Source organism: Phyllobates terribilis, unplaced genomic scaffold (genome assembly GCF_046119375.1).
Source record: "Phyllobates terribilis strain yellow unplaced genomic scaffold, ASM4611937v1 Scaffold_3781__1_contigs__length_70430, whole genome shotgun sequence".
Taxonomy (NCBI): domain Eukaryota; kingdom Metazoa; phylum Chordata; class Amphibia; order Anura; family Dendrobatidae; genus Phyllobates; species Phyllobates terribilis.
This window is the reverse complement of record NW_027366534.1, coordinates 58,841-69,781: the sequence shown is the minus strand read 5'-3', so window position 1 is coordinate 69,781 and position 10,941 is coordinate 58,841.

Here is a 10,941-nt window from a genome sequence, read left to right as displayed (position 1 = left end):
AGTGTATACAGGGGACACTAGACGCGTGCTGAGTGTATACAGGGGACACTAGACGCGTGCTGAGTGTATACAGGGGACACTAGACGCGTGCTGAGTGTATACAGGGGACACTAGACGCGTGCTGAGTGTATACAGGGGAACACTAGACGCGTGCTGAGTGTATACAGGGGACACTAGACGCGTGCTGAGTGTATACAGGGGAACACTAGACGCGTGCTGAGTGTATACAGGGGACACTAGACGCGTGCTGAGTGTATACAGGGGACACTAGACGCGTGCTGAGTGTATACAGGGGACACTAGACGCGTGCTGAGTGTATACAGGGGAACACTAGACGCGTGCTGAGTGTATACAGGGGAACACTAGACGCGTGCTGAGTGTATACAGGGGACACTAGACGCGTGCTGAGTGTATACAGGGGACACTAGACGCGTGCTGAGTGTATACAGGGGACACTAGACGCGTGCTGAGTGTATACAGGGACACTAGACGCGTGCTGAGTGTATACAGGGGACACTAGACGCGTGCTGAGTGTATACAGGGGACACTAGACGCGTGCTGAGTGTATACAGGGGAACACTAGACGCGTGCTGAGTGTATACAGGGGACACTAGACGCGTGCTGAGTGTATACAGGGAACACTAGACGCGTGCTGAGTGTATACAGGGGACACTAGACGCGTGCTGAGTGTATACAGGGGACACTAGACGCGTGCTGAGTGTATACAGGGGACACTAGACGCGTGCTGAGTGTATACAGGGGACACTAGACGCGTGCTGAGTGTATACAGGGGACACTAGACGCGTGCTGAGTGTATACAGGGGACACTAGACGCGTGCTGAGTGTATACAGGGGACACTAGACGCGTGCTGAGTGTATACAGGGGACACTAGACGCGTGCTGAGTGTATACAGGGGACACTAGACGCGTGCTGAGTGTATACAGGGGACACTAGACGCGTGCTGAGTGTATACAGGGGACACTAGACGCGTGCTGAGTGTATACAGGGGAACACTAGACGCGTGCTGAGTGTATACAGGGGACACTAGACGCGTGCTGAGTGTATACAGGGACACTAGACGCGTGCTGAGTGTATACAGGGGAACACTAGACGCGTGCTGAGTGTATACAGGGGACACTAGACGCGTGCTGAGTGTATACAGGGGAACACTAGACGCGTGCTGAGTGTATACAGGGGACACTAGACGCGTGCTGAGTGTATACAGGGGAACACTAGACGCGTGCTGAGTGTATACAGGGGACACTAGACGCGTGCTGAGTGTATACAGGGGACACTAGACGCGTGCTGAGTGTATACAGGGGACACTAGACGCGTGCTGAGTGTATACAGGGGACACTAGACGCGTGCTGAGTGTATACAGGGGAACACTAGACGCGTGCTGAGTGTATACAGGGGACACTAGACGCGTGCTGAGTGTATACAGGGGACACTAGACGCGTGCTGAGTGTATACAGGGGACACTAGACGCGTGCTGAGTGTATACAGGGGACACTAGACGCGTGCTGAGTGTATACAGGGGAACACTAGACGCGTGCTGAGTGTATACAGGGGACACTAGACGCGTGCTGAGTGTATACAGGGGACACTAGACGCGTGCTGAGTGTATACAGGGGGACACTAGACGCGTGCTGAGTGTATACAGGGGACACTAGACGCGTGCTGAGTGTATACAGGGGACACTAGACGCGTGCTGAGTGTATACAGGGGACACTAGACGCGTGCTGAGTGTATACAGGGGAACACTAGACGCGTGCTGAGTGTATACAGGGGAACACTAGACGCGTGCTGAGTGTATACAGGGGACACTAGACGCGTGCTGAGTGTATACAGGGGACACTAGACGCGTGCTGAGTGTATACAGGGGAACACTAGACGCGTGCTGAGTGTATACAGGGGAACACTAGACGCGTGCTGAGTGTATACAGGGGACACTAGACGCGTGCTGAGTGTATACAGGGGACACTAGACGCGTGCTGAGTGTATACAGGGGGACACTAGACGCGTGCTGAGTGTATACAGGGGACACTAGACGCGTGCTGAGTGTATACAGGGGAACACTAGGCGCGTGCTGAGTGTATACAGGGGACACTAGACGCGTGCTGAGTGTATACAGGGGACACTAGACGCGTGCTGAGTGTATACAGGGGACACTAGACGCGTGCTGAGTGTATACAGGGGACACTAGACGCGTGCTGAGTGTATACAGGGGAACACTAGGCGCGTGCTGAGTGTATACAGGGGACACTAGACGCGTGCTGAGTGTATACAGGGGACACTAGACGCGTGCTGAGTGTATACAGGGGGACACTAGACGCGTGCTGAGTGTATACAGGGGACACTAGACGCGTGCTGAGTGTATACAGGGGACACTAGACGCGTGCTGAGTGTATACAGGGGACACTAGACGCGTGCTGAGTGTATACAGGGGGACACTAGACGCGTGCTGAGTGTATACAGGGGAACACTAGACGCGTGCTGAGTGTATACAGGGGGACACTAGACGCGTGCTGAGTGTATACAGGGGGACACTAGGCGCGTGCTGAGTGTATACAGGGGACACTACACGCGTGCTGAGTGTATACAGGGGACACTAGACGCGTGCTGAGTGTATACAGGGGACACTAGACGCGTGCTGAGTGTATACAGGGGGACACTAGACGCGTGCTGAGTGTATACAGGGGACACTAGACGCGTGCTGAGTGTATACAGGGGGACACTAGACGCGTGCTGAGTGTATACAGGGAACACTAGACGCGTGCTGAGTGTATACAGGGGGACACTAGACGCGTGCTGAGTGTATACAGGGGGACACTAGGCGCGTGCTGAGTGTATACAGGGGACACTACACGCGTGCTGAGTGTATACAGGGACACTAGACGCGTGCTGAGTGTATACAGGGAACACTAGACGCGTGCTGAGTGTATACAGGGGACACTAGACGCGTGCTGAGTGTATACAGGGGGACACTAGGCGCGTGCTGAGTGTATACAGGGGGACACTAGGCGCGTGCTGAGTGTATACAGGGGAACACTAGACGCGTGCTGAGTGTATACAGGGGAACACTAGACGCGTGCTGAGTGTATACAGGGGACACTAGACGCGTGCTGAGTGTATACAGGGGAACACTAGACGCGTGCTGAGTGTATACAGGGGACACTAGACGCGTGCTGAGTGTATACAGGGAACACTAGACGCGTGCTGAGTGTATACAGGGGACACTAGACGCGTGCTGAGTGTATACAGGGGAACACTAGACGCGTGCTGAGTGTATACAGGGGACACTAGACGCGTGCTGAGTGTATACAGGGGACACTAGACGCGTGCTGAGTGTATACAGGGAACACTAGACGCGTGCTGAGTGTATACAGGGAACACTAGACGCGTGCTGAGTGTATACAGGGGGACACTAGACGCGTGCTGAGTGTATACAGGGGACACTAGACGCGTGCTGAGTGTATACAGGGGACACTAGACGCGTGCTGAGTGTATACAGGGAACACTGGACGCGTGCTGAGTGTATACAGGGGAACACTAGACGCGTGCTGAGTGTATACAGGGAACACTAGACGCGTGCTGAGTGTATACAGGGGACACTAGACGCGTGCTGAGTGTATACAGGGGACACTAGACGCGTGCTGAGTGTATACAGGGGACACTAGACGCGTGCTGAGTGTATACAGGGGACACTAGACGCGTGCTGAGTGTATACAGGGGAACACTAGACGCGTGCTGAGTGTATACAGGGGAACACTAGACGCGTGCTGAGTGTATACAGGGGGACACTAGACGCGTGCTGAGTGTATACAGGGAACACTAGACGCGTGCTGAGTGTATACAGGGGGACACTAGACGCGTGCTGAGTGTATACAGGGGACACTAGACGCGTGCTGAGTGTATACAGGGGGACACTAGACGCGTGCTGAGTGTATACAGGGGACACTAGACGCGTGCTGAGTGTATACAGGGGACACTAGACGCGTGCTGAGTGTATACAGGGGAACACTAGACGCGTGCTGAGTGTATACAGGGGAACACTAGACGCGTGCTGAGTGTATACAGGGGACACTAGACGCGTGCTGAGTGTATACAGGGGGACACTAGACGCGTGCTGAGTGTATACAGAGGACACTAGACGCGTGCTGAGTGTATACAGGGGGACACTAGACGCGTGCTGAGTGTATACAGAGGACACTAGACGCGTGCTGAGTGTATACAGGGGACACTAGACGCGTGCTGAGTGTATACAGGGGAACACTAGACGCGTGCTGAGTGTATACAGGGAACACTAGACGCGTGCTGAGTGTATACAGGGGACACTAGACGCGTGCTGAGTGTATACAGGGGAACACTAGACGCGTGCTGAGTGTATACAGGGAACACTAGACGCGTGCTGAGTGTATACAGGGGGACACTAGACGCGTGCTGAGTGTATACAGGGAACACTAGACGCGTGCTGAGTGTATACAGGGGGACACTAGACGCGTGCTGAGTGTATACAGAGGACACTAGACGCGTGCTGAGTGTATACAGGGGAACACTAGACGCGTGCTGAGTGTATACAGGGAACACTAGACGCGTGCTGAGTGTATACAGGGGACACTAGACGCGTGCTGAGTGTATACAGGGGAACACTAGACGCGTGCTGAGTGTATACAGGGAACACTAGACGCGTGCTGAGTGTATACAGGGGACACTAGACGCGTGCTGAGTGTATACAGGGGGACACTAGACGCGTGCTGAGTGTATACAGGGAACACTAGACGCGTGCTGAGTGTATACAGGGGAACACTAGACGCGTGCTGAGTGTATACAGGGGGACACTAGACGCGTGCTGAGTGTATACAGGGAACACTAGACGCGTGCTGAGTGTATACAGGGGACACTAGACGCGTGCTGAGTGTATACAGGGAACACTAGACGCGTGCTGAGTGTATACAGGGAACACTAGACGCGTGCTGAGTGTATACAGGGGAACACTAGACGCGTGCTGAGTGTATACAGGGGGACACTAGACGCGTGCTGAGTGTATACAGAGGACACTAGACGCGTGCTGAGTGTATACAGGGGAACACTAGACGCGTGCTGAGTGTATACAGGGGACACTAGACGCGTGCTGAGTGTATACAGGGGAACACTAGACGCGTGCTGAGTGTATACAGGGAACACTAGACGCGTGCTGAGTGTATACAGGGGACACTAGACGCGTGCTGAGTGTATACAGGGGACACTAGACGCGTGCTGAGTGTATACAGGGGAACACTAGACGCGTGCTGAGTGTATACAGGGGAACACTAGACGCGTGCTGAGTGTATACAGGGGACACTAGACGCGTGCTGAGTGTATACAGGGGACACTAGACGCGTGCTGAGTGTATACAGGGGACACTAGACGCGTGCTGAGTGTATACAGGGGAACACTAGACGCGTGCTGAGTGTATACAGGGGACACTAGACGCGTGCTGAGTGTATACAGGGGGACACTAGACGCGTGCTGAGTGTATACAGGGGAACACTAGACGCGTGCTGAGTGTATACAGGGGACACTAGACGCGTGCTGAGTGTATACAGGGGACACTAGACGCGTGCTGAGTGTATACAGGGGACACTAGACGCGTGCTGAGTGTATACAGGGAACACTAGACGCGTGCTGAGTGTATACAGGGGACACTAGGCGCGTGCCGAGTGTATACAGGGGACACTAGACGCGTGCTGAGTGTATACAGGGGACACTAGACGCGTGCTGAGTGTATACAGGGAACACTAGACGCGTGCTGAGTGTATACAGGGGGACACTAGACGCGTGCTGAGTGTATACAGGGGACACTAGACGCGTGCTGAGTGTATACAGGGAACACTAGACGCGTGCTGAGTGTATACAGGGGGACACTAGACGCGTGCTGAGTGTATACAGGGGGACACTAGACGCGTGCTGAGTGTATACAGGGGGACACTGGATTTAGGAATCACTCACATTCTGCTTTGCAGTAAATGCTTTCATGACTGCGCTACGGTCTATGGTGAAGATCACGTCCAGCGGAGGCGGCACTGACGCAATGTATGGACTGAGGGAACTTATTCCATCTGCACAGTGATGCCTCATATACACATGACTACCTCCATATATAAACTAGTACCCCTATATACAAACATGGAAAAAACTGTTACCTTCTGGTAAAGTAAGGACACCCCCCCCCACCTGTCAATGAAATAACCGGACAATGACAAAAGTAAGTGTCGATGTAAATTTCCCGAATATCAGTAACGAGGTTCAATAGAAAAATGTAAGAAACCCACTAATGATCCCACTGCCAGGACACAACCCACTAATGATCCCACTGCCGGGACACAAGCCACTAATGATCCCACTGCCGGGACACAAGCCACTAATGATCCCACTGCCGGGACACAAGCCACTAACGATCCCACTGCCGGGACACAAGCCACTAACGATCCCACTGCCAGGACAACCCACTAATGATCCCACTGCCAGGACAACCCACTAATGATCCCACTGCCGGGACACAAGCCACTAATGATCCCACTGCCAGGAAAAAAGCCACTAATGATCCCACTGTCAGGACAAAAGCCACTAATGATCCCACTGCCAGGACAACCCACTAATGATCCCACTGCCGGGACACAAGCCACTAATGATCCCACTGCCGGGACACAAGCCACTAATGATCCCACTGCCAGGACACAAGCCACTAATGATCCCACTGCCGGGACACAAGCCACTAATGATCCCACTGCCGGGACACAAGCCACTAATGATCCCACTGCCGGGACACAAGCCACTAATGATCCCACTGCCAGAACACAAGCCACTAATGATCCCACTGCCGGGGACACAAGCCACTAACGATCCCACTGCCAGGAAAAAAGCCACTAATGATCCCACTGCCAGGACAAAAGCCACTAATGATCCCACTGTCAGGACAAAAGCCACTAATGATCCCACTGCCAGGACACAAGCCACTAACGATCCCACTGCCGGGACACAAGCCACTAACGATCCCACTGCCGGGACACAAGCCACTAATGATCCCACTGCCGGGACACAAGCCACTAATGATCCCACTGCCAGGACACAAGCCACTAATGATCCCACTGCCGGGACACAAGCCACTAATGATCCCACTGCCGGGACACAAGCCACTAATGATCCCACTGCCAGGACACAAGCCACTAATGATCCCACTGCCGGGACACAAGCCACTAATGATCCCACTGCCGGGACACAAGCCACTAATGATCCCACTGCCGGGACACAAGCCACTAATGATCCCACTGCCAGAACACAAGCCACTAATGATCCCACTGCCAGGACACAAGCCACTAATGATCCCACTGCCAGGACACAAGCCACTAATGATCCCACTGCCGGGACACAAGCCACTAACGATCCCACTGCCGGGACACAAGCCACTAACGATCCCACTGCCGGGACACAAGCCACTAACGATCCCACTGCCGGGACACAAGCCACTAACGATCCCACTGCCGGGACACAAGCCACTAAGGATCCCACTGCCGGGACACAAGCCACTAATGATCCCACTGCCGGGACACAAGCCACTAATGATCCCACTGCCGGGACACAAGCCACTAACGATCCCACTGCCAGGACACAAGCCACTAACGATCCCACTGCCGGGACACAAGCCACTAATGATCCCACTGCCGGGACACAAGCCACTAATGATCCCACTGCCGGGACACAAGCCACTAATGATCCCACTGCCGGGACACAAGCCACTAATGATCCCACTGCCGGGACACAAGCCACTAATGATCCCACTGCCGGGACACAAGCCACTAATGATCCCACTGCCAGAACACAAGCCACTAATGATCCCACTGCCAGAACACAAGCCACTAATGATCCCACTGCCAGGACACAAGCCACTAATGATCCCACTGCCAGGACACAAGCCACTAATGATCCCACTGCCAGGACAACCCACTAATGATCCCACTGCCGGGACACAAGCCACTAATGATCCCACTGCCGGGACACAAGCCACTAATGATCCCACTGCCTGGACACAAGCCACTAATGATCCCACTGCCGGGACACAAGCCACTAATGATCCCACTGCCGGGACACAAGCCACTAATGATCCCACTGCCGGGACACAAGCCACTAATGATTCCACTGCCAGGACACAAGCCACTAATGATTCCACTACCAGGACACAAGCCACTAATGATTCCACTGCCAGGACACAAGCCACTAATGATTCCACTGCCAGGACACAAGCCACTAATGATTCCACTGCCAGGACACAAGCCACTAATGATTCCACTGCCGGGACACAAGCCACTAATGATTCCACTGCCGGGACACAAGCCACTAATGATTCCACTGCCGGGACACAAGCCACTAATGATCCCACTGCCGGGACACAAGCCACTAATGATTCCACTGCCAGGACACAAGCCACTAATGATTCCACTGCCAGGACACAAGCCACTAATGATTCCACTGCCAGGACACAAGCCACTAATGATTCCACTGCCGGGACACAAGCCACTAATGATCCCACTGCCGGGACACAAGCCACTAATGATCCCACTGCCAGGACACAAGCCACTAATGATTCCACTGCCAGGACACAAGCCACTAATGATCCCACTGCCAGGACACAAGCCACTAATGATCCCACTGCCAGGACACAAGCCACTAATGATTCCACTGCCAGGACACAAGCCACTAATGATTCCACTGCCAGGACACAAGCCACTAATGATCCCACTGCCAGGACACAAGCCACTAATGATCCCACTGCCAGGACACAAGCCACTAATGATCCCACTGCCAGGACACAAGCCACTAACGATCCGACTGCCAGGACACAAGCCATGGTTCTGTGACACGGCCTGGTGAGGCGCTCGCTGCGGTCGATGTCTGCGCCTCTCGGTGAGACTTCTGCCCCCGTCCACAGGTATTTTGGTGGCTCCTCGTGTCTCAGATGTGGAGACGCTTTCTCCAGGCTGCAGGTCTCCGCTCCGTCCACAGATGTTCTGTAGGATTTAGATCAGGGCCATAGAAGCCTCTTCAGAAGAGTCCGATGCTTTGCTCTCAGCCGTTCTTGGGTGGTTTTACCTAATTTGGGTCATTATCCTATTGGGAGGAGGCATGATCGGAGGCACTGACTGAGCTTTCTGACACTTTGCAGCATATTTCTCTCCAGAATACCTTGAGATTTCATTGTACCCTGCACAGATACAGGACCCCCTGTGCCAGATGAAACAGAGCCGCCCCTGAACATCCCCAAGCTCCTCCATGTGTCAGATGCAGCAGAGCCACCCAAGAACATCCCCGAGTTCCACCATGTGTCAGATGCAGCAGAGCCACCCAAGAACATCCCCGAGCTCCACCATGTGCCAGATGCAGCAGAGCCGCCCAAGAACATCCCCGAGCTCCACCATGTGCCAGATGCAGCAGAGCCGCCCCTGAACATCCCCGAGCTCCACCATGTGCCAGATGCAGCAGAGCCGCCCCAGGACATCCCCGAGCTCCTCCATGTGTCAGATGCAGCAGAGCCGTCCCTGAACATCCCCAAGCTCCTCCATGTGCCAGATGCAGCAGAGCCGCCCCAGGACATCCCCGAGCTCCTCCATGTGTCAGATGCAGCAGAGCCACCCAAGAACATCCCCGAGCTCCACCATGCGTCAGATGCAGCAGAGCCACCCAAGAACATCCCCGAGCTCCACCATGTGCCAGATGCAGCAGAGCCGCCCCTGAACATCCCCGAGCTCCACCATGTGCCAGATGCAGCAGAGCCGCCCCAGGACATCCCCGAGCTCCTCCATGTGTCAGATGCAGCAGAGCCGTCCCTGAACATCCCCAAGCTCCTCCATGTGTCAGATGCAGCAGAGCCAACCCAGAACATCCCCGAGCTCCTCCATGTGTCAGATGCAGCAGAGCCACCCCAGAACATCCCCGAGCTCCTCCATGTGCCAGATGCAGCAGAGCAGCCCCAGGACATCCACAAGCTCCTCCATGTGCCAGATGCAGCAGAGTCGCCCCAGGACATCCCCAAGCTCCTCCATGTGCCAGATGCAGCAGAGCCGCCTCAGGACATCCCCGAGCTCCTCCATGTGTCACAGCAGAACCGCCCCAGATCATGCCCGAGCTCCTCCATGTGCCAGATGCAGCAGAGCCGCCCCAGGACATCCACAAGCTCCTCCATGTGCCAGATGCAGCAGAGCCACCCCTGAACATCCCCAAGCTCCTCCATGTGCCAGATGCAGCAGAGCCGCCCCAGGACATCCCCGAGCTCCTCCATGTGCCAGATGCAGCAGAGCCGCCCCAGGACATCCCCGAGCTCCTCCATGTGCCAGATGCAGCAGAACCGCCCCAGATCATCCCCGAGCTCCTCCATGTGCCAGATGCAGCAGAGCCGCCCCAGGACATCCACAAGCTCCTCCATGTGCCAGATGCAGCAGAGCCGCCCCAGGACATCCACAAGCTCCTCCATGTGCCAGATGCAGCAGAGCCGCCCTGAACATCCCCAAGCTCCTCCATGTGCCAGATGCAGCAGAACCGCCCCAGATCATCCCCGAGCTCCTCCATGTGCCAGATGCAGCAGAGCCGCCCCAGGACATCCACAAGCTCCTCCATGTGCCAGATGCAGCAGAGCCGCCCCAGGACATCCCCAAGCTCCTCCATGTGCCAGATGAAACAGAGCCGCCCCTGAACATCCCCAAGCTCCTCCATGTGCCAGATGCAGCAGAGCCACCCCAGAACATCCCCGAGCTCCTCCATGTGCCAGATGCAGCAGAGCCGTCCCAGAACATCCCTGAGCTCCTCCATATATCAGATGCAGCAGAGCCGCCCCTGAACATCCCCAAGCTCCTCCATGTGCCACATGCAGCAGAGCCGCCCCAGAACATCCCCGAGCTCCTCCATGT